A 19,752-nucleotide genomic window follows, 5' to 3' on the forward strand; every position below is an offset into this window, starting at 1 on the left:
GCACCATCCCTGTTTCCATAGTGTTTAGAAAACCACATAAAAGATCATAACATTTTCATAAACGCTTACGTAAATCATAAATGTGAAATATTTATCGACGCACAGAAAAGTGTTTGACACATAGAAACATTGAGACTTTAAACACTGTTAAACGGTGTTTTACAAGTGTATATCAAAGGTTGTTGTTAGAGCAGGTAAAATAATCCGCAATAACACTATTTACGAATAATACTCTTAATTGAGAATAGGTTATAAATATGATAGGAATATTTAAAAAAGTTTAAAGAATGCTCACATGCTAATAACAGCTATAGGACTGTTCCTCGGGCGATTAATGGCAAATGAGACCAAGTTAGAAAGACATGTCACATCGTTCTGAAATTTTGAGCCAAATTCGTATTTAGGTTCAGCTACCGTAACACAGACTGGTTCTTCCTAAAAAAAATATTCATGATATGGTATTTTAGAAGGGGATTGCATTTTTAACAACAATAAATTAAGTACATCACATCTTTCTTTCTTTTTTTTTTTTGAAAAACAATCATTGGTCGATGATGAAAATGAACACCGTTTATCTAGAGATTGTAATCTATAACATGATCAGGTGAATCATTTTAGAAACAAATTACCTGGTACCTACATCTTCACTCATTAATGATCAATCTTAATAATCATATAAAAATGCATCATATATGTATTATTCGTATCTTTGTATAGGTTAACGCAAATGTTTAATATAAAGAAAAAAATATCTGACGTATAAAGAAAACCCATACTTCAAGAATAAGATTAACTATTACCTTGTCTTTGTGTACAATTAAAGTTGACACCTTCAGGTCGGTTTCTTTGCAGGTATTGCAGACTACTCTGTATGGAGACACAACCATTTCAGATGATGGCGATGGCATCCATGCTTTGCTCTTATTTAAAGAAAAGAGTATTTGATGTTAAAAATATAAAATTACATCAAGTTTGACTTAAAGCATTAATTTGCATTTAATTTTAAACCAATTGGATAGGTTAATATTTTTGCTAGACAGATTAATTTAATTATGTTCAATGACTCGTCAAAATTATCTCAAATAAATTTAGAATAGACGTCATAAATGTAAAATTGAAAAAAAACTGCTTTATAAAATATAGTAACATATATTGTATTCTTGCTGTAAGTTGGAACATACAAACTACATTTGAGAGAACACTAAAGGTAATAAGCATTTGTAATGCTATCGGGAAGACAAAATAAAAGATAACACACTGATTTGATATGGTGTAGGGGATCCAGGCAAATGACTGTGCGGCATTCATAGTAAACTATGAGACGAATAAACTCAACAACGTTGTCATGTGACGGGTACTGTGTAATAATGAATCCGTTGTCCTTGGTATATGTCTGAAGATAATAGATTTTATCCTAATAAACTAATGTCTAAAATAACATGGCAAACAAAATCATAATGCATGGAATTTAACTGTAATAATCATTTTTCGCAGTCCTCTTAAACGAATTGATTGAAAATCTGCAAGTTATGTAATAAGGTTTTAGGCCTCACTTGTTATTGGTAGAATTACTTACGGAAGCAACAATAGCGTCGATAAAGCTCCCCCTGGCAAGAATAGTTGATGTCATATGAGGCCTATATTTATTAACTTGGAAACAGAAACAGAAATGCCAATAACTATGTCATTTGCAATTAATGATAAAACAAAATAGATATCTTAGCTTCATTTTTTGGTAAATGTTTAAATAGAAAATCATATAGTCATGAACAATAGATAAAACAAACTTTAAAATGTAAAATTTGTTCCTTTTTACATATCAGAACCATTTTGTTATTAAAATGTTAAAACGACTATGTAATACAGAACAGCATGTCACATGCAAGCTCTAAAATCTAAAACATTTAATTAGAATTTCTCTCTTCCATAAAGATATGAATACACACCAAGTAAATATGCATCTTTCCCAGAATTTTCCATATGCTGTTTTTCCGCCTTGTAACCGTCATCCGTGTATGCTGAACACAATTTCTTTAAAATCTTCAAAATCATGGTAGTTTATAGTTAAAAATAGGATAGCGCAAACAGAGGGTGTTATTCAACTACATTTAATTTTATGAAGACACCATCAGATGAAAATTGTCCTTTGAGAGTTAATGTAAATTTTTATTGAATTTATTTTTTGATATCAAAAATTGTATAACATTTAGTAAGTTCATTTGGAGTCGGTAGTCATTAATTCTTACGGATAATTTTAAAACCTTAACTAAAAAAAATAATGTATAGTGAATACCCAGGTAGGGTACATGTTCAAATAAACTATTAATTTCAAGGACATTTCCGGATCGTTTTGAAAGTTTCAACAGCGACGTGAAGGACGGCTATTTTCGACGCCATGTATGGCACCGACTCGTTAATCCCGCTGGAATGAATTATTTTGTAATCAAAGAATGTATTAAGGATGTATTCTTGTCATCAATTTTTACCCCAAGTGGGTCTCCATACATGAACATGTCGTAAAATTCAAACTGTTACAATTTTCAACAAAACTTCTACAATAAATTAAATGAATCATATTTTACACAATAAACCCTTATTAAATGCATACGTGACAAAGGAATATGTAAAAATATGTCATTTACGACATACCATAGTCGGCGCGAACAACAATGGAGAGGGAAATCCGAAAGGAGAAAGGGTCGCTTCGTTTCAAAGCGATGTGAACAGCAGTACGAGTCCTCCGAAAATGACAACTGAGAGACGAGGAAAGATGGGGAAAAAATTCAAACAAAATAATCGCCAAAAAAATTATTTTAAAACTGCAACTAACGAGCGAAATGAGTCAGAGGAACTTCCAGTAGAGGAAATCGAGATAGTTTACAGCAAAAATGTAAGTCGTCAGTGCTTTTAGACTTAGTATAGTTAAAATGGCATCGTTTATGCTACACTATGCCCATCATATAAATGTTCTTCAAACTCAAGTATCGCATATATATATGATAATCTTATAGATCAAATCAACACCATTGCAACAAGCAGGCGATACATGTGTATATGGCGGCCCATGCGGTAATACCGAAATGGCTATTTTATGAGAAACACAAGATTTGAATGTTTATATAGTAACTATTTTCATTTTATTTTAATTTCGGCAAGTCTACCATAGAAATAAACCTTGCTAATAAACAGGAGATCATAGCTAGAAAGTTATTTTTCAGTTTTATCATTCTTAATAGTGTCAAATGGAGTCAAAGAAATATGAAAGGAGACAGCTTATCTACAAATCAGTATTGATTTATTGAGGTTTTTTTTTTTTAAAGATGATCCTCTAAATATATTCTAGCCATTCAATAGTTTAAAATAAATCACTGGTCAATATTTTTTCTGAGAATCCTACATTTAAATTATAATTGAATGTCTATTTTCATGTAGAGCTACATTTGTATATAATTTATATATTCATAGTAAAGAGATACAACAGAGTCTAAGAAATTAAAGCATTGTGTGTATGCACTATACTTTTTGCAGCACTAATACAATATAAGTCACAATAAATATTAAATGTGGCGAATTGATGATTAATTTGTTACACAATGGCCTGGACATTTAACCTTTAAAATGTCATTTTTTCTGCATATCTAGTCTAAAGCGGAAAACTAGCAAGTTAACCATAATTTTGCTTATTATGTATTAATTTTTGTTTAACAGGTGGTAATTGCAAGTTATCCAGATAGCTGCAGCATGATGAGAAGATCACTGGCAGTGTTTTGTCCAAACAAAATTTCCAATTTCTTCCTCTGCATCTGAAGAGACAGTCCTAACTGTCAAAGGTGGTCAGTGTTCAACAGAGGCAAACCTTATCAATCCAGCAAATTTCCTCTGCTTTAGAGTACTTCGTTGACTTCATTAACAAGGAAATTGAGCCATCCCTACTGGGCATAGCATCAAGTCTTACTGGGCATAGCATCAAGTCTTACTGGGCATAGCATCAAGTCTTGAGATGGCCATGTTTTAGTCAACACCATGTTAGCAGTTGGAAAGATGGATGCTTTTAAAAAACATGTTGCAGGATTTGTTGATACAAAGCTTCTGTTGAGGTCACAATTCCCAAGGTTGCCATCTTATACCCGACAGACTTTAGTTTCATCTTCTTACCAGTACATTGTAACTATGCTGCTCATGATGCTTTACTGTCATATCCCTTCAAAGACTTGTATGATCAGTCAATTTTGATTCACAGAACAGTTAGAAGGCATCATTCTCTCTGCTAACTGCAACTTTTTTACATGAACATTTGTCAATGAAGAGAATCATTTAGTGTATGGATAGAAAAATAGCTGTCAGTGACTTGAACTATGCAGTTCTAAAGCTAGGATTTAGTAGAGGAAGAGGGCACACAACAAGTTTTGTCAAAAGAGTGTGGAAGTGGACCAAGAGTAACAAAGTAATCAAAAATCAGTACATTCGCTTGCTGAACACTTTGGATATACTTTTATAAGTGATAGTTAAAGCTCATTATATCAGAAGTGATAGTTAAAGTTCATTATATCAGAAGTGTACATACTACCTTTGATTTTCATTATACCTGAACTAGTTACTAGTTCCAGTACATGTATATACTGTATGATGTAACACAACACAACACCCCCACCCCCCCCCTCCAAAAAAAAATAATCCTGATAAAGATAAATTGATAAATTCTACTGATAGTATATTTTGAATCACTCATCGCTATAAAGTGTTCAATTTATATCTATATTCTAGCTACCTTAATGGAATGGTTTTGTCATTCAAGGAATTTTCATAAAAGAAATGTTTTTCAACTGATCAGATGAAGTAATGTGCAACTTCTTATATCAATAGACAAGACAGTATTGTAATGCAACCATATATTGATGTGTGTTCATTTACAATATAACAGTTTATTAGAATATATCATACATGTAATTGTATGTATATGAACTATCAATATATGCTATGACCTAGAATGCATATACACTGGTTAAAACTTATTGATCAGACATCAATCCATTTTGAAGTTGCAGTTTTTTCATTCCATGGCATTGCTTGAATTCATTGAGAAAACACTGTCATTCAAAATCTATGCATCTAGCTACTTTTTTTTTCAAAGAAAATACCAATGAATTTTTAATTTCATAATTATTACATTATTTTAAAGACTTCGATGAATTAGAACATATAATTATATAGCAAAAAATACCTTATCTCATTCCATGTTATTCACACCAAGGTCAAGGTCACACCCAGAAGATGGTTTATAAGCACTATTTTTATGATTATTTTAAAGTTTATTTTGTTGTATGTCTATTATATATTCTTGTAATACTTAACTTTACATAATTACATTTGTTATTGAAGATAAATTCACCAGTTTTAAAATTTTGGCGAATAAAAGTCTATGTTTTGCTGCAATTATGGCTTATTTTGTTACCATAAAATGCTTCAATGGAAATAGGGGTGGGGATGTAACCAACAATATTTTTTTCTTATATATGCACACTAACCCCCACTTTTTATGCCTTCAGTTGGAACCATAATATGTAAAGAAATTATACAAATACTTTCATAAAAAGTTAAATTCTAGAAACCTGTCTAACTTAGGTTTATTTACCATATTTGCAACAAAAACATGCTCCAATTTTACTTGGGAAACACACATTTTTGGGCATAACTTATCAAAAAAAGTTGTTTCATAGTTTTAGATTTGTCTAAAAATAAACTCCGAGATGTTTTTAAGTAAGCAAAACTGAAAATGTCTGAAATCTGCTTTTATTTTCTAAATTAGAGGGAATTTCTGGTCAAATTGCTATTTATATGAGAATTTCAATACACCATTTTTGGCCCATGTTCTGGGGGCCAGATCTCTCTTAAATGAAAACGAACATGCACTTTTCTTGTTTTCAATTTATTCCTTAGGAATAGTACTTTTAAAAAATCATAAGCATCTACAAAGTTTGATGTAGGGTTTTTTTCGTGAATGAGCAGAATACACCCTTAAGTACGTGTTTAAATGTTCGGGTGTTTTTTGGAAAAGAAACAATGATCAAACTAGAGTGTTGTCTGACGAAACTACAGTTCAAAAAATAGTACTGCGCTCAGTTATGATATATTGGGAAAACCCTCGTAACACAAACCAGATAAGAAACACGTACACAGTGGGAGTAGAGTTGAAAAGCTTTTGATCTTAAAAATTAGTTGTAACGTACATGTCAATGACTTGTAATATTTCAGAAATTCAAGTAAACAATGCTTAAAAATCAAACCTCGTGTTCCTGTTTTAGCGAAGTAGAAATCATATTTCCTTTCTTCATTAGTGATGTAACTTTATTCAAAAACTGTTTCTTTGATTGCAATGCAGGCTGAGCTTGAAAAGCTTCTTGCAATGCAAGGAACACTGCCACATATTGATTCTGAATGAACATATAAACAGAATCATACAATTGGCACGGAATTAAAAATAACAGTTAGAGCTTGGAGAATTAAGACATTTTTAAGTATTTTAAAAATTATTCCAAAGAGAAAATAATTGATACAGCCAATAATTCTGTGGTATGATTTTGATTAAGACAATAAGAACCATACTCTATGACATCATTGCTACATTTTACATTAATGGGATTATCATTAAAATCTTGTACAATAATTTGTAAACTAATTCAAAATACTTAATCATATTGAATGTAATTTTCACATGCTATATTACATTTTTTTAAGGATTACATATCGAATGACTTGCCAAAATAGAATAATGCTCCAAGTTTATTCACTGTGAATAATTTACTTACAAAAGTTTCAACCATGTTCATTCGGTTTTCCCTCATTGTTTTTACATATTCCGCTACATTTACACTGCCAGACATCTTTCCAGTTTTGTAAAGATAGTCAAAAGCTATGTATGTACCCGTGCGACCAGTTCCTGTGCTGTAAAATCAAAGTATTCGTTTAATCTTAACTATTCAATCATTGAAACTCCACTAGTCTACACATATATTCAGACTTACGCTAAAATTTAGTTCTTTTATTGTGTTTAATCAATAAACAAATATTATAGAGGAAAATCTAATAGTGTCTTGATACATGTCTTACTTTATACTATATCCTTGTAAATCTAAACTATGTCACAAATATACGTAAATGCAAATCGTTTGAAGTTTAAAGGGATGGTTTACCTGCAATGAACTAGGGTTGGGGATATTCCTTGAGCAACAGTTTCATTGGCCACGTGATTGTGAAATATGACCAAACACAGAGGATCTAGGGTCTTGTGATCAGGCCACGTGGTATAATGGAATTGAGTTACCACGTATGATTTTATCTGCAGCAAAAATTTTAAATTCAACAATGCACATAAAATGCATAATTTTAACAAATGATTGTACATGCCGTTTTTCTTATTATTAAGTGTTTTTAATTTTGTTAATTTGAATGTGAAACAGGAAATTTTTCTTTCATCTGAGAAAAAAAAAACAACCTTGGATCTGCGTTGTTTTGACACCATCTAATCTAATACAGTTAATTAACAACATTTAGTTCATAAGAGTATGTTGCAAGCAATAACAATGTAATTTCAGTTATAAGTCACTCACCCCTAGTTGAGACACTCTAAATCTTCTCTTGGTGAAGAAAGCATACACCATTTCTTCAATGAATTCAACAGAAACTGTTCCATACGTTTCCGTTTTTCCTTTATTTGGCCAGTACTTGTAGCATTTTACCTTTAATAAAAATAATATAATATAACGTATTGTGTTATTTGTCTCGGTTGTAGCATTGTGTGTGTCAAACAGTTAATAAACGATACATTTGAAGGAAAGGGGAAAAAGTAGAAAATCATCATCTCGTTTTTTCTTCAAAAGATACTGTTATTACTATGATTATATCAAAATGATATGTCTTTTTCCATTATAACTGATCAGTACAATCGTTAACATACCAACCATGCAATTTACTGATTTTTTTTTCATTGGAAAATATATGAGTAAACTCGCCTTTTCTCCTTCTGTAAGATTTGTCAACATGATTATCTGCTGTATCTGATCTTGGTACACCATCTCCCAGAACTCAGATAAAGTTGTTTCGAATGGACCTAGGCGTGACAGTTTTCTAAACTTAATAATTTGTTACATGCCATGCCACTTGACGAGAGAGAGAGAGAGAGAGAGAGAGAGAGAGAGAGAGAGACGTAAAATAAATTCCGAAGAAAATACATATATAATTAAATACATTTATGGCGACACTTGCACATTACTTTGACACGCCAATAAGCAAATACTATATGTAAGTGTATCCATTAAAAAAATAAGTAGAACTGAGAAAAAAGGTTGGCATTTTTCACAGTTTGCATCATGATAAGCAAATACTAAACTTTCACCCGTGCGAACACGTGAAGACATTGCATATGATATCGGACATTGACGAAACAGATACATTGACACAACATATTGTTGACATTTATCTAACAAAGTTTTAAGACTACAATAATGCTATTAATTTCACTACACTCTGCTTAGTTAGAATATTCTAACTGTGTCTTGGGACAGGCCTTCACGACAGTTAAAATGCATCCCATATATCCAGAATGATGCAAAAAATTGCAGAATCGCTCCGAAACGATTTCGGAGAAAATTATAGCAGCTGCATAAAAAATAACAATTAAATTATTCATAACAAACCATTTTGAAGCTGTAAAAACCCTCAATCGAAATATTTAATTCATAAATATGAAGAATTAAACACTTTTTCACCGGCGTTTTTACTGGCTTCGAATTTACATGCCATGTTGATATTTGGATCTCAATTGTGGAAGCGTAAAGTAAAGAGCCTTCTGTGACTTAGCGTGAATGTAATGTGCATACGCAAGATTGTAAAATCCAAAAAAATCAAGATGATTTCCGGATTTTTAAAATGAATTTGCGCTGATTACTAATTAGCGAAGCTTGATTTAGAAAAAATAAAAACAAATTGGTAATCTTTAAGTACCAATGATGTTAAACATATATAAACCAAAAGACAGTACTCCGATTTCTCGGTATTAAAGCCCAAAAACTTGAGTCTATTTTTTTAATATAGTAATATAGAGGTTATTATGCTTTTATTGTGTGTTTCAAAACATAAAAAAACAAGGATGTTCACGTTTTTGTGCATTAACTAAGAAGTAACAAATTGCGTTAGATGTATACAAGCGCATTGATTTATATGATTATCTCATGGACGTTTAAAATCTGACTTACATACAAAGATGAAGTCGAAAAGAGACACGCATACAGTCAGTTCAAGAATATCTTTTACAACATACAACATAGCATAGCATAGCATTGAAATCTCATAGCATAGCATTGAAATCTCATAGCATAGCATTGGAATCGCATACCATAGCATACAATCTCATAGAATCGCATTCATCATATCAAACCATAGCATAGCATACAACATTATTTTAACTCTGTTTTGAATGTTTTTATTTGAAAAAATAAATGTTTACATGATAGATTTTTGGTAAGTTTTGGCTTTTTATTATTTTACTTCGAAATGTGTGTAACTCTTCTGTGTATGGAGGCGTTTTTGTTAAAATCTCAAAGCATACCATAGCATAGGATAGCATACCATATCATTAGGCCCTTCATTTCTATCTCTCACAGCATAGCATACAAATCTCATAGCATATCATTAAAATCGCATACCATAGCATAGCATTAAATTGTAAAAGATATGCATGAAATGGCTGTATGCGTACAGAGACAAACATTGATAAGGTTTGTTTAACGGAAGTTTATAATTGTTGTGTATATAGATTACCTTGAGCAGCAATGTATTCATTATTTCGTTCGGCTCCCTAGAGAAAGAGAAAGAAAAATAAAGAAGAAAATAATGAATTTAAATGTGATATACGATTTCCATGTATTTTGTATAACTGTTTCTTACATGTTAACATAGTCATATTAAGTTTATACATTTACAGTATTAATGTAAAACCTCAACCTTTAAAACGCTTACACTTATATAATTGGCGTTGATGTAATCACAAGCTGTTCCTACGTACCGTCTAAGGATTACTCTAGAGTGATCATCTTCAAAACAAAAACTAAAATGTTAATACTAAATATAATATTCATCGGTTGAGAAGAACAGGTCGGTACTCAAATACTAACATTTGTACGTTATAATATGACTGAGTAAAATATTTCATCACATGACTTTAAAGTTACAATTTGTGTTTTGAAGGACAAAATAAAAAAACTAACTATTTGACTTTTACTTATTTATATTCCAGTTTTATTAGAAAGTAAATAAATCCCATAACAGTTAAGCTATTCATGTGTTTACCTACCATTGGAACTAATATTTGGCAAGTTTAGAATTTTGTAGATCAAATAATATGCAACAAAATCTTTTTGTATATACTCTCAAAAAAACTAAACAATTGTAGCATAAAGAAAAATGAGAACTTAATCAAAACTTTTGCAAACAAGGGTTGCATAAAATTTTCCTTACATGGAAGTATTTTTTGAACACTATTTTTCGGACGATTTATGGATAATTTTCCTGCGTCGCATGGAAATCTTTCGCCATGTGGTAGGGACTGAACAAAACAAAAACCATATAATGACTGACGTAAAAAGGTAGAATAACTATGTTACATGATTCTAGTAAAAACTGCTCTGGCTAAGTGTAGTTTTGTCATTACAAAGGTACAAAAAACAATAACAAATGAAATTACCTTAAAGATGAATATCTTCTAATGTATTACAATTTTAATGATTGCGTATTATCTACAACTTATATTTACAAAGACATTTTATTAAAGATACACACTGCATAATCTCGTTTAAATCCCTCAGAATTGTCTCTTTGCTTCTTTGTTATAATGGATCCTAGTTCAGTTATCGGAATGTCGAGCAGCAACTGTTGGTAGGTACCATTGGAATTCTTCACCTGCAGTTTTTCATAGATGTTACAAGTGGTCACATGACGTTTAACTTCCGTTTGGTCTAAATCTGTTCGAGCCAATCGTGTTTCTTCTTGGAAAGTGCTGGTGTCTAATTCTAAAGTTTCGTAACTTCGGCATGAAGACCCATCTATACATAAAATATTTGGGAGCGTGTTACATGTTATACGTTCATAAGATTTTTATTACTTAACCATTTCAATTTTCAACTCTTAATTTAAGTTACAAATATTTATAGGTGTCATTTCAGCGATAATCATAGCCGCTAGTAAAATACGTTCTCGCTTATCACTATTGTACCCATATAATGCTCTAAATTGTTTACGCTTCAAAATGCATGACAAACTTACTTCTTTGTTCAGGTCTGGTTGACTTCAGGACAGCCCTCTGAATGGTTTGCCTATACAGATATCGAAGTGGAAGAGGGAAAAAATGATTATATCATATGAAACACGCATTATGATACTGTAAATAGTGAGAAACCTAAGTTGATAGAAAACGTTTATTTCGTATGAAACACAAATTATGAGATACTTTTTACACATACACATTGAGAAACTGAATTTGATACCTTCTATACAGAAGTACGACCGCGGCTATTATCACAACAAGAGACAGAAATCCAACGAATCCGTCAACATAAGCCGACAAAAGATTATTCTCAGTCTCGTGTTCCTGTAAAACGTCGTGATTAGTTGTGGCGAAGTTTTGTTGATAACTCAAACTGATAGTTTAACGCAGGAAGAAAAACTATTCAAGGTAGTAAAAACATGTCATTGTAACACATTCATTGCAGTAAAGGTTACCATAAGGACATTTAGCTAAGGAGCTGAAACTATATTCCAGGAAATATTAAAGTATAAGAGTAGTAATTATTAAGATGTTTATACATACATGTATATCAAATTATATTCTATGTACTTAAAGAAGTTTGCAAGAAATTACCACCAAGTTAAATATCTACATATGTATGATGATAATGTGACATACTACTAGGCAATATCCGCTTTTAGAATCACAAGTTTGGTTTCGGCAATTTAAGCTGCAGGTTGAGTTGCAATTCGATCCATAATACATATAAGAGCACGCTATGAAAAAAATAAATAAAAAATATATAACCAGAAAAAAACGGTTTCGACAGTTTGATACATTTAAAAATATATATATTCAAAACTTCAATCCTTTTTGGCTTTAAGGTAACATAATTTCAGATTGCATTTGTTTCTAAAGCGTTTTTTAATGGCTAAATTGAAAATAATGAATACATTTTTTTATTCATTCTCAAAATTTTAATGTAATATGTATGTCTCTTTTTTATTCTCTAGCTACTGAATTGATAAAAAAGTAATACAATATACTCTGTGTCTTACTTTTGTTGCAGAAGACCCCTTCATAGCCCGGTTTACAGCCATGTGGGCATTTGCCTGTTATTTTATCACATGGTGGGTCACAATGACCACAGGTGTTGTTGCAATTCTTACCGTATGTTCCGTCATTACATTCTTCAATTAAAAAAAAAATTGTAATTTTTTTTTTCTAATTGACACTTTCATATTCACCCATATACAACAATACTATACAAATGAGATATTCTTGTATGATTTCACATAAAAGCATTTTCATACTCCTTCTTGAACCATGTTAACAGTTGAAAATAAAAAATATTCAGGTTCAAAGTATCCGTATTTCTTTTTATGCGGGAAAAAAATATTAAGAAGTGTGTAGTTTTTATATATTATTATTACAGTAACTTGATCTAAAGGGTCGGAACATGTCATTTTACGAGGCGCGGATCATTAGAGCAAAGGAGACGCAAATCGTCGAGTTTAATCTCATGAACCGCACCTACCAACGAGATTTGACCCGCTCTTTGTATCAAGATACTGTTATAATTACAAATTTATATATACCGTTGTCTTTTTAAAAGTGTTGATCACAAAAATATCCTTATTAAATCAATTTTATAACATTTACTTTTATAACAAAACTATTTTGAAAAGAACTCTTTTAAAATGCGCTTAAATACAGAAGTTAATTAATTCGTACTACGTAATCAGAATCAGAAAGTTGTGATACGGAATCGGGAAACCAGAGTGCGGTAATCCAGAAAATTGGATTAGACTCTGTAAAACTGACATAATCAAAAAGTGAAAATTAATGGATATGAAAAAAAAGTTTCCCTGCACATATTTTTACACAACAATTATAAAATTCTCTATCAAATATGATATATGATAAAGGTCTTGGATCAACGTTTCTTTTCTTAATATTTTAAAAATTTATATTGATTGAAAACAATTTAATATTTTATTCCATACACGATGATATAACAAATAATGTTTAAAACATTACAACTTTACCCATTTTACATTGACTTCCATAATACCCTGTCTCACACCCAGCGTAACAGAAGCCGTTAATGTGGTTACATCTCCGTCCATTTATACAATATCCACAGTCTTCTGCACATCCAATTCCATATTTGTAAGTTTCACAGTCTGTAACGATTCAACGTTCAATTTAATCACAGAAAAATGATAAAAAGAAATAGCCTGGTTTGGTACCCAACAAAAATAAAGGTACACAAAGAATAATCATACTTTTAAAATCAACGTTATTTAACACTAAATAATAAAACAAATGCCATCGATATAACCATTTTTAAGCATGTAATTGTTGTTGCATATATAGAACATACCATTTGTTGGTTTTGTAGTTATCTGTATTTGTGCTATCAAATAAATTGACCATACCCATACTCATTTCCTTAATATTATTATCATGCAACTTACAATTACTACTATGCGATTGAAACAAAATTACTTACAATGTTCACATTTTAATCCCCGATACCCATCATTGCATCCAAAACAATCGCCAGTCTCTATGTGACAGCGATGGCCTTTACATTGAGCTGGACATAGATTGGAACAGTTTTCTCCGAAGACAAATGGAGAAGGACACCCTTAAAATATATATTGCTAAAGTATGCTCGTCAGATGATGGCATATATAAATCTTTCTATATAAACCACGAAACATGATTTAATAGAATAGGTCAGAATAAAACTTCCGGGGAAACACTGTTATCGTCTATCCTAAGATACTTATGCAGGATATTTGGCCGATTAAAAAAAAACAAGTACACATACCTGTGAAAGAATTTCAATTGAAATTGATAAAAGGGAAAATCCCCAAGATATCTTCATTAACACATTATCATTTTTCACTCCTAAAAGTTTACAGAGACAAAAACAAATTTCTGAAAAAGATTTCCAGTGGGGAATGTTTACATCTTTTCTCCATTCTGAAGTCACTCGGAATACCTCGCACAATTTTTCAACGTTATCATCCAGGTCTGCTTCAATACAAAATCCCCGTAGACATTACTTTTTTGGCGTGGATTGAAACATAATTAGCCACAGGGACTGTTTCAGCGAAAATATCTTGGAAATAGTTGATACTTTGAATGAACATCGTTTGAATCCTGAGGTATTTATAGATATTGAGTAATTAAGCCAAATGTGAATCCAGGATATCTTGGGACATTGTATAAACACATTTACGTCTCAAAAATTAAATTTCAGCATTCTGATATATATAAAATAAATAAGCTATTCGGATATTTAACGCATCAAGTACTCACCATATACCTCAAATTCACAAAGATCGTTGTAAGCGTAGCGTGAATAGTCTTCTGGGTAACTAGTTCTGGTCCTGTTGTTTTTGAAAGTTACATATCTGCCGTGCATAGTACAGTTCAAAGTTAAAACTGCAGGAATGGTGTACTTGTCAAAATGGAAGTCGTGAAAACACAGAACTTGGTCTTCTTTTAACGTTGTGTTTGAAATATACACAGAAAATCCCAGAAATTTGCCAGCATTCTCGTTAGTGGGTCCTTTGCAAGAATTAAAAAGAAATACATGTTAAACCAGATTTAATTGATATACATGTTAAATCAATCGATCAATAATCGTGTCTTTCGTAACATTTTTCAAAATCTACGATACAACATCAATTTTTAGGTATAATTCAGTGCTGAATGTTGACATGATTATGCTGTTGCACTGTTTTTAAATTTTAGAAGACGTCAAAACCACAAATACATCTGCTTACAAAATGCGACAGTCATATCACATGACTAATATCAACATAGAATCATAGAATATTGCACTGCTATGAACAGTGTATATATATTTCAGAAACATCTTGCATTTGAGCGATTGTTATTAAGAAAAGACATGCCTGTGAAACTTAAGTTCACGTTTTTTCATCACAAAAATTAGCCGATACTTTTACTGGCCGCCTTAACTGTATTGCGTACGTAGATAGATAGATAGATAGATAGATAGATAGATAGATAGATAGATAGATAGATAGATAGATAGATAGATAGATAGATAGATAGATAGATAGATAGATAGATAGATAGATGGATTGAAGAAAACAATAAATTAATCAATTATTGTGTTTACCCCAAGGTAAGTTGTCTGTTCTATAATATATAGTGATGTGATGAATTCCTAGAATCGCCCCAAGATATACACGTAACAGAGCCACATATCTACTGCTATGTGATATCGTACATTGATATCCAGAAAAGGAAAGGTTTGTTTTCAATCCGTCAACTGCCCTTGACGAGTTCAGATAGTCTGCAATTTCTTCATTTTCGTAAGGATACAGTTGCCAGGTGTCCTTATTTAGAGCAATGTTCTCTAAAACAAAAATAAAACAAATGTGTTTTTTTAAACAGTGATTAATACACGCGGTCAAAACGAGCACTTTTCTCTTACTGTGATTTTTAAAAGTATTATGAATTCACTCAAGCTGTTTTCTGAGACTCTTGCAGTTCTAAAATTGGTTACATTGACGAATGAAAATAAAATTATTTCTTGGCCAAAAGCCTGATGGTGTAAGACAGAGAAATAAATGACAGAATGAAAAAAAAATGATTTAATATTTTATTTATCATTAAAGTAGATCCAGTGTTCTGTGACGTCACACTTTTTTGTAAAGCTTTGAATTCTTTAAAAATTGTGCAAGATAGTTTGATTTATTTTATGTGAATATAATCACATGGACGTAATTAGAATTATTGGTAGGATAAAGATATTTTCGCACTTAATTTTATACTTAATTTCCAAATTTTTATATATTTTATCTGTGCAAAGGGGAAATAACTCTTTTTCTGACTTTTCTCTCAGTTGTATGTCTAAATGCTATAGTTTTTCTTATTCCAACGATTAATTTTAAAATATTTTTGTAATTTTGGTTTTCTGATAAAGTTGACATTAAAATTAAACAAGAAAAACAAATTTCTGCCTACAAGATTTTACTTTTAACTGAAAAAAAATACATTTTTCTAATGCTTAAATATGCTTTAGTTTGTGTTTATCTGGCATCTCAAAAAGTGTGATGACATGTATATTTTTTCTAACAATTGACGACATTTAAGTCTATTAAGTCGAAATCAGTTCGGTTTTTCAACTTTCCTCAGAGAATTTTACGAGTATGGAGCTACCTTAAGTCAACAGTTTTCATTTATACTGAGATGGTGATTGATACTGGCTTAATAGTTAATATTCCGATGTATACTAAGCGCTTTGACTAATTGGGCAATGCTGATTGTTTATTGGGACATACATGTATTGCTTTGCAGTCCTAGATAGCAATCTTAGCTCTTTTGCAATTCACTTCCAATAGACTACAATGCTACAAAGAGACAGTTACCGTAGGCAAATACAATCCCTGGCATCATAAACAAACATAGCATCTTAGAAATGTTGTGTATGATAAAACTCATATTTACCATATGTCATCTGCAAATATATTAAATAAACAAAAATAGGAATTCAAATTGTACATAAAATGCATATTTATATACCATGGAAAAAGCCGGAAATATAACTGGCTGTTTTATAAAGCAATACAAATGAGTTTCACCTTTTACTAATTTATATAAAAGTCTATGGCGTTCTTCAGAGATACAATATTCAAATTTTTAAAGGAGTATCCCGGGGTCATTTTGTTATAATTTTCAACCACTACTTTCAATAAACACCAACCTAATTCGAGATGGTAATATAAATCTCCCTAGATTAAGTTCAGTGATCATATTCTGTAGTTTTGTAAATAAAGTATTTTAAGGGTAATAAATGATAATGAAATAAGTAAACATTTAATGCAATACGTTGGCCATGTGAAAAGACGTGCTATCGACCCAGAAAAGTTTAATAAACATAATCATTTTTCCTTCTTCCTCTTTCTATCACCAATTAACGAACTAAACAGAAAAAAAAATATAAGGATAACACGATCGATATTCCCATACATTTTATGGGTTTTTTAAAAATCGATATATTTGAATTATAACCTAACAAATATCTTTCTTAATTTTTAAATTGGGTTCATTAATTATTGTTTTCAAACTCGTAAAAAGAATAATTGCATGATTTGTTGACCAGCCATTGAAGGTTTCAGCGCTTGTCAACCCTCACCACCAATAGATACGATTGTTATTTATCATTCCTTTTTTTTTTCGAAAGATCAGTATGTCAAGTGAAAAAAAAAAAACATAAAAAAAGAAGCTAAATTACAATTACTCAAATGACATTGTAAAGGCAAGGGCCAATAAAATGAAATCTTTGACGAGCAGCAAAACAAGTATTTTGTTAAAATGTCAATTTGAATTGATATGGCGTTAATTTTCTTTGTTAAATTCGTTGTGCTTTTTTAAAGAAACGTTGATGGTTGTAAGAGATTGATCTGTTGATTTCGATTTTACCATAACATCAAATAAAGGTCTTGCTAGTTCAGTATTTACAAGTTAAATCAAGAAACCGCTGAATCATTGAATGGCCCGATTTATGGGTTAAACCTCGAGGAGGATAGATGGTATACAAACAATTGTTGTACTTTGTAATAAATCCCTTAATCAAACATAGAATTTTATGTAAGAGCAAGGAATGGACCGATATTTTAAACTTTTTTTAAAAGAAAGACATTGAAGGTCTAAAGGGTTTCATATATTTTTTATTAACGAATAATTCGTATTAACTTTTTAAGATTTGAAGGACTATACATTTTGAAGATATAACGTTTATTCTTTTTTTTTCTTTTTTTTTTGAGCAAAATAAAATAAAATAATATTGGGATTTTAATCAATGAAAAAAAGACAAAAGGATTGCTAAAAATATACTTGATATCCCTATTCCTATTTACTTAGATGCATACGAAGAACGCTATTAAGGTAACATATTATTTCATGTAACGATTTCTTTACCGATGCTTAAATGAGCAAACGAATGTTTGTCATATTTAAGTATGACATAAATGTTAAATACCAATATCTGAATACATGATAAAAACGAAACATGAAAAAAAAAACCATACATACAATTCATATCCTGTGATTTGGATATTCATGTACTCACTACTCTCTGATCCAGATCGAAACCGATAGAGACACTTATATAATGTACACCAAGTTTTTACATATAAGACAGAGATTTACGAGAATTTTATTTATTTACGCTGGTTTAAAGATTGAGAAGGAAAATAGTGATATAAAGTAACACAGGAGGACATAAACATCTCATCACCAATACCATAAACTCTACATACTTCCGTGGTTCTCAAGGAAGAAAAAGAGGACATAGTTCCCTTTTGTGATATCTACCAAACAATATGAATTTGAATTGAAACAAAACTAGAAAAGTTGCAGCAAAATTACAAGGAATATAAGTACTGAAGTACTGACGGTAGTTGATTTTAATTATCGATTGTTATTTAATTTAAAATCGCCGATATGTTATTTGCATTGAAAGTAGTTTCTTATATGTTCATGTACATCCATTTAAATTGCACATTTTTTATAATATGAATTCTTGTACTTCTCCGACGAGACTTTTGAGAAAACCTCACGTGATTCGTTTTGTGTAATATTTAAGGATTGAATAAGTTGCATCAAACTACATATCAGTAATCGAAATATATCTGAGAAACTGTATGGATCTAAGCAATATTAAACTCTTGTCTCGTGTAACCATAGGCTCAGCTTTTACCGGTAATATCCGACAAAAGAGAGATTTTCTGCTTGTCTGAGATTTACGGAGTCAGCCGAGCTTCAGGCTGAACGAAAATATATTGAAATCTCGCGTAGAAATACAAACGACGGCAGGAAATTGTTCGTACCATTTAAAACCTTTCTATTTTCAATGTAAGCAAAAACAATGCTTCAGAATAGATTACATCGAATTCATCGATAATGCTCAAGTTAGTGTTCTTTGGCGTTTTTATTTTATGCTTATGTTAAAACACTGTTTCACTTTCCAGTTTGCCAGAGTAACTGCATAGGAGAGTTGAATAAAATCCACTCCAAAAAGTCGAGCATTTCTTTGAAAAAATAATATTTAAAAATAATTTGTTATTACATTACATTTTGTCTTTCTTGCGCATTTTAATTTCTACAATATAAAAAATGCAATATCACTGTACAATGTGCAATGTAGATAAACCAAACCTTAGAAGACTATCTCAGTATTATAATTTTACCAAACATAATTATAAAATGCAAAACAGAAGCAAATCTAACACGACCTCTACAAGAACTAAAGGCATGATCAGGTTCATGCCTCTGCTTACCGGCCACAAGCCGTGTGCTCTTTGTCGTAATCTGTAGAACAGCAAAATTCGTAGACATATCGGTGATTAATAATGGCTAAACACTAAATATGAAACACATTATTTAGCATTTAAAGTAGCAGAAGATTGCGTTTGCTGACAAGG

The 19,752-nt window shown here is 31.0% G+C and overlaps 4 long non-coding RNA genes and 1 other non-coding gene across 5 annotated transcripts; 1 reads left to right on the forward strand and 4 right to left on the reverse strand.

The window, feature by feature from the left end:
• Positions 1–804: 804 nt before the first annotated feature.
• LOC105344444 (uncharacterized) lies at positions 805–1,658 on the reverse strand. Its single transcript, XR_010712041.1, has 3 exons — positions 1,577–1,658; positions 1,259–1,393; positions 805–920 (listed from the first exon to the last, which is right to left on the reverse strand). It is a non-coding gene; the product is annotated as an uncharacterized protein (transcript).
• Positions 1,659–2,461: 803 nt separating this feature from the next.
• On the forward strand, positions 2,462–4,657 carry LOC136270238 (uncharacterized). The gene is made up of 2 exons (XR_010707982.1): positions 2,462–2,890; positions 3,709–4,657. It is a non-coding gene; the product is annotated as an uncharacterized lncRNA (long non-coding RNA).
• A 2,124-nt stretch (positions 4,658–6,781) lies between these two features.
• On the reverse strand, positions 6,782–7,734 carry LOC136273801 (uncharacterized). Its single transcript, XR_010712045.1, has 3 exons — positions 7,608–7,734; positions 7,191–7,336; positions 6,782–6,942 (listed from the first exon to the last, which is right to left on the reverse strand). It is a non-coding gene; the product is annotated as an uncharacterized lncRNA (long non-coding RNA).
• Positions 7,735–7,983: 249 nt separating this feature from the next.
• LOC117688540 (uncharacterized) lies at positions 7,984–10,088 on the reverse strand. The gene is made up of 3 exons (XR_010712046.1): positions 10,015–10,088; positions 9,817–9,853; positions 7,984–8,107 (listed from the first exon to the last, which is right to left on the reverse strand). It is a non-coding gene; the product is annotated as an uncharacterized lncRNA (long non-coding RNA).
• Positions 10,089–12,311: 2,223 nt separating this feature from the next.
• On the reverse strand, positions 12,312–14,836 carry LOC136273803 (uncharacterized). The gene is made up of 4 exons (XR_010712048.1): positions 14,612–14,836; positions 13,794–13,931; positions 13,327–13,464; positions 12,312–12,468 (listed from the first exon to the last, which is right to left on the reverse strand). It is a non-coding gene; the product is annotated as an uncharacterized lncRNA (long non-coding RNA).
• Positions 14,837–19,752: the final 4,916 nt, after the last annotated feature.

The sequence above is a fragment of the Magallana gigas genome, chromosome 1 (genome assembly GCF_963853765.1).
Source record: "Magallana gigas chromosome 1, xbMagGiga1.1, whole genome shotgun sequence".
Lineage (NCBI taxonomy): Eukaryota > Metazoa > Mollusca > Bivalvia > Ostreida > Ostreidae > Magallana > Magallana gigas.